This window comes from Gambusia affinis, linkage group LG18 (genome assembly GCF_019740435.1).
Source record: "Gambusia affinis linkage group LG18, SWU_Gaff_1.0, whole genome shotgun sequence".
NCBI lineage: Eukaryota > Metazoa > Chordata > Actinopteri > Cyprinodontiformes > Poeciliidae > Gambusia > Gambusia affinis.
This window is the reverse complement of record NC_057885.1, coordinates 17,096,460-17,110,731: the sequence shown is the minus strand read 5'-3', so window position 1 is coordinate 17,110,731 and position 14,272 is coordinate 17,096,460. Positions and strand designations below refer to the sequence as shown.

The 14,272-nt window shown below is 39.0% G+C and overlaps 1 long non-coding RNA gene across 3 annotated transcripts in view; it reads right to left on the bottom strand.

Moving 5' to 3' along the window:
* The window catches only part of LOC122820403, a 29,892-nt gene extending 16,973 nt beyond the window's left edge, over window positions 1-12,919 (bottom strand). Inside the window, exons 1-2 of one of the 3 annotated variants that reach the window (XR_006368790.1) lie at window positions 12,729-12,919; window positions 11,975-12,076 (exon numbers count right to left, since the gene is read on the bottom strand). This is a non-coding gene — a long non-coding RNA (uncharacterized LOC122820403). Of the gene's footprint in view, window positions 1-11,974; window positions 12,077-12,175; window positions 12,356-12,403; window positions 12,459-12,728 lie in introns of those variants that run through there. The other 2 variants (XR_006368789.1, XR_006368788.1) reach the window with 2 other exon arrangements.
* Between the last annotated feature and the right edge of the window lie 1,353 nt (window positions 12,920-14,272).

The window sequence follows — 14,272 nt, the reverse complement described above, 5'->3', positions numbered from 1 at the left end:
GTGTTAAAAATCCAAGCTTGCCGTCATTTCTCAAACTAATTTCTCACACAAACACAGACACTAGCTCACTGGTGGAGCCCTGCCTGTGGCTGAATGAAAGAATGAATGAATGAAAGGATGGGAGCTGCATGGGGAATTCGGTGAATGTGCGGCTAAATCCGAGCCCGGTCTTGAAACCCAGGCAGAAGCTGAACCTCGTGCCAACAAAGCAGCTGGGTACACGCCGGGCACATTTTTCTGTTCAGCCATGCTCTTTGTGAATAATATGTATCAACGCCGTCCCCGCTCAGACCTGCCAGTTAGCCTTTGGAGATGATCCGGCTTCAGCACCCTGTGGCATCTCAGGCATATGTTTGCCCGTCGCCTGCTGAGCATATCTCAGCATCAGAAGCGGTGGAGGGAGATGGAGAGAGAGAAAAATAGAGAGAGAGAGGCTTCGGATCGAAGGGTATGCAAATATCCGATGTCCACCGTGAGGGACGGTCCCCCCCAGCTGCAGAGGGAGCTTCAGCTGGCATGCGTGGCACGACGGTGAACACGTTTCTGGATGTGGGCAGCGCCGTTCAAAGGCAGTCAAATCAAACGCAGGACAAACCCGTTCTGTGTTTGCTCTTTGACACAAATATCCAGATGTTTTCTGAAGCACAGAACCTCAAATCCCATTTTTTATGTAAGCTGGCCAAACAGATTTCCGTTATTCTAGAAATTGATCACAATTTCAATACCAAAATGCAATACTATTGTGTTTACTAAAATTGCCTCCTTATATTCTCGGATTGTATTATTTCGTTACCATTATAGTTATTGTGATAACAGTTTGATATATTTGTAGCACCCAACTGCATTTAAACAATAATACAAATTTGGCCTGTCAAATGTCAGTTTATGATCGAAATTTGACAACATTTAAGGATTATGAATACTTTTACAAGACACTGCAAGAACTGAGTCAAGAAGTATTTTTATGTGGATTCGTGGAGGGATGGAAGTGCTTTTGGAAGCTAAATGAAAGTTAAATTTACAGTCCTGCATCATGAACAGAAATTTCAAACATAAATGGATCAAATTCTTCAACTTGTTTTCTTCAAACTCTATTTTCCACCATCGGCTTTGGTCGGGACCGGCAGGATTAAACGCTTCATGCATCAGTAATAACGTTATGACACATCTGTTAAGTGGCGATGGCCTTTATCAGCTGGAACATAAAAAGCAAAAGTTGTCGCTTCATATCCTAAACCTCTTTCATACTGCTGCAAAAAACCTTAGTTTAACTTATCAGGAATAAGTAGTTTGTTGAAGGGGCGTGCATAAACAGGACCCTTCAGCACCACTGTGCTGTGCACCTTTGCAGGAGCATAACGCAAACTCCCTCACCCAGTCCCGTCTCCAACCTCAAGATTAGGGCAGAGGATTGTGCACAGCTGCTCCCTCAACATCCTAGATAAAAATCAGGCAATTTCACAGTCGGTGGCATTCTTTCATCCCCTAATCCACGAGCAGCTCACAGTTCAAGATGAACCTAACTGGGATGAGAACGAGCATTTTGGAGTTGACCTTTCCAGACAGTATGGGTACAGTTGTACAGATGTTGAGTACCAGGTCAAAAACAAATAGTGCAAATTGTTTTTATCTCCTGTATTTATTTAGTTAGTAAAGTGAGACAAGGATTAAATCTTAAACATTTAAAACAATGGTGGGTTCTAATATTTTAGCAGTAGGTTGAACTGGTAAAACTGTGATCATACAACTCAGAGGTGCAATTCATTAAAGAAAAGCAATTGACAATTTCATGTTGTGCCAATATGGTTAAAAAAATGGACTAATAGTCAAGAAAACAGCCACAGAACTAAGTTAATAAGTCATATTTACAGACTGAAGACCAGACTGCAAGAATAAACACCTTTCGACTCGTACCGAAGTGGTTTCTGAGGTCTTTTCATCTTCTCATTTGGACATTTCCGTAAAGAAATACAACTTTGATGAAGAAGACATGAAGACTATTTGCTTAAGGTGGAGTTTGACTCCAGTGATTGCTGAGCCTCAACGAAGGAAAGTTGAAGTAACTGGTGAAAAGAAGAATGACATTCTTCAGAACTTAAACTGGACAAAATTAAATTACCACTTGAGTTTTTTAAATAATAGTGACAAAATGTTTTCTTTGAATTTAGGTAGATATTTCAGCAGCAGACAGGCTTTAAACGTAGAAGACAGTGGATGGATGATGAATCAGGGATGATTCATCATCCCTGATGAATAGAATAGATGGTTTCGATAATCATTGGGATGATAAATCAATAGATAGATGAAGTGTTTTCATGTATGGACGTTTTGCAACAGCTTTACAAAACACAGAGGGTCAAACTCAATTACCAAGTTTTGTAATTACTTTATATGACATCAGCAGAGAGACATGGCTGTTTAAATGTGCATTTATAAAACAATAAAACAAATGTATTTAATTAGAAAATATTTAACCAGCAAAGCAGCAAGTAGCTTTTAAAGCTCATTGCATGTATTCAAAAGTTTAAGCTACTTTCTGTTTACTCGTACGCAGCTGATTTCCTGTAAAAGCTTCGCCATAAGAGGCCTGCTTGTACAGACTTCCTTTAAATGTTCTTTATTACTGTAGCATCGTCCCATCCTTCACAGAACCCCCCCCCCCCCCTCCTTCTCAAGTCATCCAGTGCACCTCTTTTCTCTGACCCCAACATCCATTTGCAGAGCAATTCTTCACTCAAGTTCAAACAGGGGACAAAAAGGTACTTTATGGAGGAGGGGAAAAAAAAAAAAAGAAGGGCCCATGAATCAAAAGGCACGGAAATGGAATTCACTGTACAAACGCCGGGAGAATTTCAATGTCCGCCGAAGCACAGTGGAGCTCTGTTCGTTTCTGTTCGCGGGCCGAGGGGTGAAAGGAGCAGCCGCCGCAGCGGGGCACATCCATTCTGACAAGTCCTTATGCACACTCTGAAAAAGGCCTGAGCAAGGTCTGTTTGTTTAAGAGGAAATGGACCCAGCTGAAGCTCCAACAAAATAACAGGGTCGTTTAATGGTTGCGCCTCAGTGTGTTTATTTGGCAGACATAAAACCAAATATAAAATGCTTCCCGCTTGCTCCGCATATTAACAAATCAGGAAATTTCATTTTAGTATTTGTCGTCTTCCTCTCAATTTAAGCAGCATCTTTATTAACTGGTATTTAACTGGGAATGTGGCCAAACCACATATGAAAAGATCATCATGCGAGTGACAAAATTCAATGTTTCAGTATGGACCTCGCTGATAAATTAGACAGCTGTGGTATTTTGCTTGCTTTTAGCTATGATTTATGCAGAGTATACATGTCTCTTATAAAGAGGGCAGCTCTCTTCTCATGTTTTAAACACTGAGCGTATAGTAAGCTACTTCAAAACGTCTAACGGTTACAGATATTGACATTATCATGTATATATCATCTATCATGTTTGTGAAAATATCCCGCACCTCTGAACCCTTGAGATGCTCATGCAGGCAACAAGATGGCTTCTGGAACACTGCAAAAACACCAAACTATTTTTGCCTAGTTTCTAGTGCGTACATCTTAGTACTTTTGAATTAAGACACAACTAACTTAAAAGTAACTTATCATTAGTTTATAGATACTTATTTTAAGTCAATAATTCCTTGAAATTGATAAAAAAAAGTTCTAGTTTCATTTGCGGATTATTTCATAAGATATTTTTCATGTGTTAAAGTTAATTTATCTGGCAATGGAACTAAAACTCTTTCAAACATATCAAGGAATTATTGACTTAAAACAAGCTTTTATAGCTGGATGGTAAGTTACTTTTCAGTTGGTTTTGTCTTATTTCAAGTGCAATAAGATACACTAGATACAAGATTTGGAGACATGGTCTAATGATACTAAAATTGAAGTGGAGGAAAAACAAGGAACACTTCGAAGACGAGAAAAACCAACTGTAAAGTACAGAAGAACAGAATTTGAAGACATTAAAAAATAAAAACTCTCTTCTCTTTCCTGTTATTCTACTTACCAAAGAGGAATGATTTTGCTAGTCCTGACTGACAGGGAACAGGAAAAGATTAGTCTGATAGAGGGAGACAAATATGTTATGCAACTTTTAAAATCTGACAGTTACTTCTGTACAATGAGAGTATTTTGATTGTTTGGTAACCTGTCTGCAAACTTCATCTTTAACCCAATACTGAAAACCAGGAGTGCTTAACTGAAGAAGACTGAATGCTGAAACTGAACCAAGAGACACTTCAGCAACGTTTTATTTACGCTTATTCAACCTATTTATGGCACCTTTTTAAATTTCCCATGTGGGAGACTTTTGCAAACGATTTGTAAGGGTTTCAGTTTGGGATATATCTGAACTCTTGTGAACCATTGTGAATCTTTTGTGAAGCAAAGTCTTTCTGCTTCCTGTACGTTTCCTTTGTTCATAAAACAGGTACCTTTGCTGAGAAGAGATTATTTATTCTGCCACTTTTTTAAAAGGTCAGTCAGTAGTGTAAGGCAAACAGATTTTATCCAAATATAAATAACCCATCTCAGTGAACTTCATGCATTATGATGTCAATGGTATATCGCTGCGTGTTGCCCTGACCTGGAAACCATTAAACTAAAGTGATGGATGGATGGATGTTAGAAAAAATACAACCAAAGTGAAAAAATAGTTTATTCCAAACAATTAGCTACGGTTGGCATGCTCTTTAGCTGCATTCACACAAGTTGTTAACACCAGTAACTACGGATGGATGGATGGATGGAAATGCATGAGCCTGCAAGCAATTACCATCATTTCAAGATTCCAGCGGGCAGGCTTATTTTCGCGCTACTTGTGTATCAAGAGATCAAACTCATTACACGTCTCCTAATGTAGATTCTAATTAAACAGACAGTGAAGGATGAAAACAGCCACACAGGTTTCCTGATTACTTCCTGACTCCTTTTTGATCGAGAAACAGCGGATAAATCCTGAGTGATGTGAAGGCCATGAACACCAGGAATGATCCTCTGACCTCATCCCAGCCTAGCATCTGCTAAAGGGCATAACTACTCCATCCTGCGCCCCTCTATGACCCCTGGCCATTTGACAGTGGGTCAAAACTGACCAAACAGAGCCTGCCAAGCACCCCTGTCTGTGGGCCCCGGGCACCAGACTCGGGGGCCCTCGCTGGCCTCTTTGCTTTTTGAGGCTTTGGGAAGATTAATAGGCCTCCTCCGCAGAGCGCCTTTGTGAGGCAGCGCCCAGGCGTGTTCAAGCTGTCGGGTTTGCCAGAGACGAAAGGAGCAGCGGCTAATTCCACCGCAGGTCAGTTTGTCTGTTGCTGCTCTGCATTGCCAATCGCTCGGAAAGGTCACATCCGGACCAGGAAACAAAACAAAAACAAACTCGGAGCAAAAATTGCAAGCCCCAGAATTAAAAAAATAAAATAAATCTTACATCGGCCTTTATCTGTGTGGTGATGGTAACCCAAAATGCCCAGCTGAACAAATCAGACACACAATCCAGCCTGCTCTCCGTTCAGTTTGGTTTATGGATTAATGCCGAAATCAACGATGACATGCATGCAAATGTACATATCATATTTGCACAGCCGCTTTCGGAAAGAGGTGCTAATCATACACAAACACTTGGGTTATTTAAGCCGAGCAGATTCGTTAGTCTCATTTAAACACACAATGCTGTGGAAATGTCTTTACCCCCTTACAGATTTCTCCGGTTTTGTTTGATTGTCATACCAAAGAATTTCAGATCAACAAATTTCACAACCACACATAAACAAACAGAATAAATGCAAACAGCGTTTTTAGATGATAATCTCATTTCTTAGGGGAGACCAACAAGATCTCTGCCTTGTTAAAACAGAAATTAACTGGTTATCCACATCTTATTGGAAACCAGAGAGCAATACAATTTCCCATAATTAGGATTTATTACTGTCAGACCTGAAAAATCACTTAAGTATAACATCTATGTCAAAATGAAGTAGGCTATAAGACAGTGGTCTCAAACTTCAGTCCTTAAGGGTTTGTGTCTTGCACATTTTATATGTCTCTCTGCTTCACCACACCTGGCTCTAATATTAGCTCGTTAGCAAACCTCTGCAAAGCTTGACTGCATGCTAGTGAAGCAGTTTCACCATTTAATTCAAGTGTGAAGGACAATGGACACATTTGAAAGTTGTGGGCCTCTGGCCCTCAAGGAACGCAGTTTGAAACCACTGCAAGATCTTAAAACATAACATACCTAAGTCTAAAAAGAACCCCAAAATTTCAGGAACAGATGAGAAAAATTTACATCTATGGGTCTGGAAAGAGTTACAAAGCCATTTTTAAAGGCTAAGACACACTGGATCCACGTTAAAGTTAATGGGGCCTTGCAGACCGCCAACAATTCCCTGCAACTACGTCTCCAACTGTCCGACCAGGCAGCAATTTGACGAGAATGTCATGAGTGTGGCAAAGTAAAACACATCTGCTTTGGGGGAAAACACAAGCTAGGATCTTTTACCCACAAAAGCAGCAACGTGGTTATCCAAGGCGGGACCTCAGAAGTACAGAAAAAGATGAAAGAGTGAAACGATGACCTTGCTTGAGCAGGTTTGATTTTTACTGCCGGTCCGGTTTGTGCTTATGCAGGTGGGATTTCTGGTACATTAGCCTGGCCATTGCCTTCCTATGTAATTACCCCCAATTCTCATCTCTCTTCAGTGCTCAGTCTGGTATTCCTCCCATCGAAGTGGATTTGTCTTGTGGAATTTCAACCGAGCCAATCAGCGAACAGAAGGAGAAGTTGTGAGCGATGACGTTGATTTTCTGCGCTGTTTTAGAATCGTAGTTTGTCTGTAGTTTTAGCAATGGCTAAACAAAGCCATTCAGTCCATGTTGGCCACGCTTCCAAATATTGAACTAACATCAACAACCGCCTCGTTCAGCTCAACACTACTCTCCCTTGCAATGGATGATGGTTGTGTACAGAGTTTGCAATTTCCGGTAAGCTTCTTAGCATCCAACTAACGTAGTACATACTCCCTGGGCAAACGTTACCAATTGAGTAAAACTTAAACAGAGTCCACATCTCCGGCAAGCAATTGTTTCTCCATAGTCAAAAGGTCCAGACCCTCTGTACAAAGCAAAGTGTAGAACAAGGGGCTGGTTCAGGCTACCGGTACATACTCTCACAAGAATACTTGATCTTGCAAGTGAGTTGATTCGTACAGCTACTGTCATGTCAGAATCAGGACAAAAAAGTTGGATCCAAGTGTAAAGAGTCGGTCACAAGCGGTGTGTGTTGGCCTTAAGGCCTGAAGTTTCCAGAGAACCACAAATTAAGAAAACCTGAAACAACCTTCCCCAAGCGTGTCCAGCCTACCAACATTACTCCAAGAGCATATCAGCAATGAGGTCAATAAAAAGAACCCAGAACAACATCAAATAAGAACTGTAACCCTCACTTGGTCAACATTCATAATTCAACAAGAGACAGAACAACATTGGGAGTCATGGAGGCACACCTAAATCAAAATAACTCCTGAACAAAAGTAACAGAAATGCCCCGTCCTGCATTTGCCAAAAAAAAAAAAACAACAAAAACATCTTAATGAGGCTGACTTTATGGAAAATATTCTGTCAATTATAGAGGCAGAAGCTGCACTTTTTGGATGTTGTGTAAAATCTTCTCACAGGATTTCAGAAAAGAACATACCAGCTGTTTAACAACATGGTGGCAGTAAAATGGTCTGGTTCTGCTTTTCTGCTTCAGGACCTGGATATGCTGTAACTGACAGAACTATGAATTCTGTGAAGGGGAATGAAGTAAAGTGAAGGCCTTAAGGGTGAACTAGTAAAGCTTTGGACTGACGGGAACTTATAGAAGCACTTTATGCTTAAAAACTCTCCGATGTAGCTGAAAAAAACAATTCTGAAAAGAAGAGTGGGCCAAGTATTCTTCCACAGCGATGTAAATAAATTCATTGCCATTTATCACAATCATGATGGCAAGTATTCTCACCAAAGGTTAATACAATTAATACATACAATTAATACATTTTGGGGAGCAATTACATACATTATATAGGAACAGGTTGCCTTGGACTGCAATTTATCCATTTCCCTGGATAAATTAAATAATCATTTGGGATCTTTGTATTCACTCAGGTTATCCTTGTCCAAAATTAAATGTTTTGACAATCAGAAACACTTGATTGTGCCAAAAAAAAGAAGGGGAAAACAGAAGCGATTAGAAAGGGGGAAAACACTCGATACAGACCAAACAGTCTTTTACACCAACTTTGAATGTTGAGCTGAAAATGTTATAGAATATTTTTTTTCCAGATTTTATGCAAAAAAGCTTTTGGGCTGAAACCATTTTAATGATTTTTCTTCGCACTTGGTTGCAGGTGAGGGCCTTTTGATTCCTGTCATGTCACGCCTCCAGTAGTGCAGCCACCAATAAAAGCCTCTTTTACCCTCTCTCTCGCTCTCTCCCCTCACCCTCTCACACACACTGACAGTGCACGCCTACACACACACACACACACACACAGTCTTCTAGCTGCTCCAGGTGCCAGGGTGTGAAGAGATCAGCCAATCCCAGGCCTCATCTGAAGCTGGATGGTGGCCATCGTGTTATTAAAAGCTACGGGTGAGCTTTGCTGCTCGCCTTTTCCTCTGCGCTCCAAACGATTTATGGGGAAAAAAAAAAAAAAAAAAAAGACTTATGAAACAAAACAGCGTTGCGAAGAGGGTATGCTTCCCAGAGGGGGGAAAATAAATTTGAGTTTTCTGTTAGTTGTCTGATAAACAGCGCACTGAATCACCGCTACCATCCATTTTCATGAGCTGATAAGGAACCAGCTTATGGGTCATGATGGCATGATTGATGTCTCCATCTCGCTGCTCTTTGTGTCCAACAATAATTTCCAGTGATATTATTTCCATAAACATCATTAGGAGACAGAGTCGTTCCATCTCCTCAATCAGGACTACTGGGAAAGCTGAAGTGCCTTTGATGAGATGAGATCACATTTTAGAGGGAGCCGCTTTCCTCCTCGCCTGTAGCCAAAAACAGCCCTAATTGTGTTTTGTCCCATATGTGAATTATTATTAACGGCGATTCATTTACTACACTTCCTTTGCCAATTTCCTAAATTAAAAAAATAGCATGTTGAGATTTACAGCGCCTCACCCCCTTTCCACACTCATTTCCAGCACCAGCTTCCAGCGTAGCTATGGCAACTTCCAATCATCAAGGTTGGTAGAGCCTGCTGGCCATGTGCTTGGCGCGAGGCTCTGAGAGGCGCAGGTGGAGCACATATGGAACAATGGCCTAGTGGAGAAAAACAAAAAAAAGAAGCCCCCTGCCCGTCTGCATGTGCCAGCAGTGCCCATTTTAATCCCAGCGTTACCTTCTAGTGCTCTCTGATGGAGATGTTCGGCAGCAATCACAGCCTCCGACCAGCGCTGGGCCTGTGCCAAACTTCACTTCACAAAGCCAGAAAAGTCTCAGAAAGTCATGCATCCACCCTCTTTTAGATTATTTACCATTACCGAAGAAGTGATGGCTTTTTCAGATTCATTACTAGTTTCCACTGAATAAATATATATATATATATATATATATATATATATATATATATATATATATATATATATATATATTATTTATTTATTTTTTTTTGTGGCCATACATACGTTGCGCATTAATGACGTTTGTGGCCCATATGGCTCGTAATGGGAGCAGTAATTTTATGGAAATCACCAGCATGTGTGGTAAATAAATCAATCATCCAAGAAGCCTTATCTATCACCGCACATTTCAGCAGTCAGCTCCATGTAGGTTAATTAAAGCACAATGGCCGAGGAGAGGACCTGGCACCCATCCTGCTTATGTTTAAGCCTTCTCAAGGCCTGCTGAGCTGAAGCTCTGTATAGCCAGATGAAATTTGCCCATCTATCCTCCCCCATCCCTTCGCTCAGTGCATAAATCATCTACAAGGGCCTCATCGTCGACCCCAAATTCCATGAACAATAATATTTGTTCACAAACAACGCGCATAGCTGCTTGTCAGACTTCAAAGTATAGGCTGTGTTTCTCTGGGCTTTATGTGCAGACTTTATAATGTAACAAAGATTTTCCTTAAAGTCAATTTATCTGGTTTTGGAACAAATCCATTAAGTTTTAAGATGATTTTTTGGTAATGTGTGCCACTGCTAATTAGCGGTTTTGTTTAGTGTGAGCTCTGAGATAAGTACAAATTTCTGTGAAGCACAGTGATAGAAATTGAATGTATTTTATTAATTGCAATACACAAAATATTTGATAGCTAAAAGTTCTAATTTTCTAACATTAATGAAGTATTCAAGAAAAACAACAAAGAAAAGGTAAAAAATAAAGTCACAAGATCTTTTGTGTGTTTAAATAAAACAGCTGAGCTAAAATGCGTAGATCTCTTCAATGATGTGGCTAATCCATGCTAACTTGTTTTATTTCATATTTCTAACCATAAAATTTGGGCAGAACATTTTGTTCTTCTGTGATACAGTTTAAAGTGATGTGATTTTCAAGCCCTAATATGTCCTAAAATACTTTAAAAGTCAAGCAGATTAAATCTACAACGTTGTTAGACAGTTCCACTAAAACAAACCAAGTTTTTTGTAATCAAGTTTCTTTGTATTTCAATAACAATTCAGTTCAACTTGCTTTACAAATTACATATTTAAAAATATTCTACAAACATTTACTCAGTTAATTGTTTTGACTAAGTTTTGAAAACCGTGTTAATCTAATGTCGTAGGCAAAGTTAAGGTTTTCAGTTTTGCTATCCAGAGCTAAGCTAACACTAGCTAAGCGCCAACCCACTGTGACAAAATGCAGCATCTCTCTGAGGATTTATGGAACAAAACTAGTGTTTAGATTAATTTAATTATAATTGAATATGTTTTAAAGTGACTCGGTTTTATTTTTAGCTTTCATCTACTGTGAGAGTTGTTTTTGCTCGAACATCAGAAAACAGTCAGTGCTCTTTCATGCTCTTTATCTTTCTCTGAAAGCTCCATGAGACCCATTTTATACTACATGCAACATCATGCTACACTTTAAATATGTACGATTTTTTTTGTAAATGCCTATAAACTCTCAAAACTAATTCTTAGCATTCTCAGAATTCAGCCCGGCAATTTTCTGGTTTTGGAAGCCAGAGCTAAATCAACATTACCCATGCTTAAGTACAATGTTTAAACAAATTCAACTTTCTTTAGGAGATTCAAAGAACAAAATTTTATGTTTGTCACTTTTAACTGAAACTGTGACTTTTCTTTCTCTCAAATTCATGTGCTAAAGAACAGATTTTATCGGGCGGTTGCAGTAGTATGTCGGCAAATTTCCTGTCTGCAACTCTGGAGGTCAAGCAGAAAACTTTTTTTTTTTTTTTTACAGTAAATTAAGCACCTGTGCTGTTGCAAACAGAAAAAGCGAAATCAAATTAACAGGTTTTATCATTCAAAAGGATAATCTGGACAAGTAAACAGAGGAATTATTAAGATGAAGATGATCTGATTCAGCAAGGGAGGAACAGGAGGCTTTATGTTGTTAATTACAACACCATATCATCATATCAGATTATTCTCTATAAATATAGTTACTACCATATTTCCTAAAGGAAGAGATGTTTTTGGGGGGTTTCATACATGAACAAAGATTTTCTTGGATTAGATATGAAGCCTAACAATAAATTTTAAATGTGAATTGGCTATCTACTTTCATAACACACACTGTTTAATAAAATAATCTCTTACCCAAGCACATTGACATAAACTGTCAATTCGATTCTTTAGGGTGGCTGAGAACATGTTGAGTTCAGGTTTGTACTGTACTGCATTTTACAGATTAGTAGGTTACCAAATTGAAAGCTAATGGCTTGTAGTGCTTACCAATAAAAATATTTTAAATAAATATTCTTACCTGGCTGGCAATAACAGTAGTTTCCTTTGTGTATTCCACTCAGATTTTCCCCCATGTCAGATCAAATAGTTCTCCATAGCCAGGTGAGAAATGTTCAGCAGCCTACGCAAACATAATTCAGATAACATTCACTATTTAGCATCTGGTATGAGTCTTCTAGTTAATCAATTAAATTTCTAGTATTATTTGAAAACTCCTCACAAAGTATCAAGGCAACCTCTAGTTTCAAACATCTAATGTATCTAGAATAATCAAGTCAACTATAAAATTCTGATAGCAAAGCTCAAACCCACTGTGACAAAAATAACAATTTTGGAGGATTTAAGAAACAAAACTACTGTTAATTTTTGTTTTTGATTTTCAACAGTTTGGACTCGTTACTCAAAGCTTTTGTTGTACAGGAACTGCTGCTCTAAAAATCAACGTTACCTTTCTTTTTAAAAGTCTTTCATAGGCTAACAATACACGACAGTTAACATCTCCATGGTTACGCTCATCTTTATTTAATGTTATTAAGAATTCAAAGTGAACACAAGTATAGACCCTTTGCAACTACGTCACTTCATCATTCAAAACGCCATGTTGGACGTCGGAAATGAGGGTCTGAAGTTGTTTTCCCAAGTTGTTTTTGTCAGTTTATTCATAGTTTCTTCTTGTTCGAGTTAAGCTAATTTGTTTCTGAGCGTACCACACCTGGTTGGGGTTCTTAGACTGCGGTATTTCTTAGCTTGAAAAAGCTAGCTTAGAAACCTACCTGTACTTCCTGCGGTCCTCATGATGTGTTGATCAATTTACCGACTTGCCACCACGTGATTTATGTCACTGTCATAAACAGCGTCTCCCCTTACACCGTAGCGGCATTAAAAACGTACAGAAGACGAAATGCTAACCAGTTTTTTCCGTAGATGTTATGGCGGGGCTTTGTTTCCATGGTTACTACTAATGGTTAGACGTGGTAACTTCTTCATGCTGCAATATTTAATATATTCCTAATCATCCTTACTTATAAAGCATATGAACAATAATCTTCTCACCTTGTAAAAAGTGTTCGCTGCAAATCCGCGGTTACACCGAGGGCTGCCAGTCATTATGAATGACGGTCGGCTGCTACCCGTCTTTGCTCATTAAAAGTTATGCAATAAAATGACAAGTTTTGTTTTCACCCTTGTCTGTTTGTGCAGCACAATGTGACCATTTTTAAAGCGAAATCAACTAAATAAAAGCGATATTAGGCCACCTCAAGTGTTTTTTGACAGGCTTTACAGGAGCGGGCGGAGTTTCGAAGAGAGTGACGTCACGCGCAAAGCCCGCCATAGCTTTTTACGTGGCCCTCTAGACTAAACAGTAAGTGTTCTTAAATATATGTTATCCATTAAATTAATGTAGTTTTTATCTGTTTACTGTCAAATTATATCAATCAGTCCCTTCAGTTCCTTGAGAATTATTGTGGAAATTCATGGAAAAATCAACATCCCTGCACTTTTTTGCACTAACGTAATTGGGAGTTTAATGCAGATTTTTCTAGAAAATTGTCAAAAACTTTTTTACTTGTACTTAACAGCTGCCTCAACCTAAATTGATGTTAGATCATAGTCCATGACCTATACAGCGAGTAATAAAAAGTCGCATTTACCGTCATAAATGAGTGCAAATATTGCAAATATTTCCAAATTAGTACCACAAACAGTTTAATTTTTATTGCAAAAAATGACAAAAAGAATCACAAAATTCTGAAGGGACTGAAAAGATTTTCAATAATATTTAATTTTAGCAATTAATTAATATATTAACAGTTTGTGAACAGGTTTTATCAATACATTGTGCCCTTTAAGAGCATGATGAATACTGATTTGGCCCAAAACAAAAATAAGCTTGACACTCCTCATCTATAGGAACAAAATTTGCAAAAGGAGTTATGTAGCCACTTGATATTTAGAACAAATACATTTACTTTGGTTATCTAAACATTAGCAGAAGCTATATTACTGCAGGTTTTTTTTTCTCAGTAATCTTCTATAGGGTAACACAATCTTCCAGAGTTGGTTTGTACTAGAAAGCAATTAAAAAGAGCTTTCAGTTGGACATTAGCATCATCCCAATCTCATCTCCCAAGTTGGCAGGCTTGGAGTGAAGGCACCCGGCCGATACGACTTCTCGTGGCCCTCGGCTGTCACTGATAACAACTGTATCTCATTATCCCCTGTGTGTCGGGGCCACGGAGGTAGTGGCAACCGTAAACACCATCCTCCTATCCCACCACAAAGGCCTGTACGCCGACAAAAGGCGCTCACTGAGCCT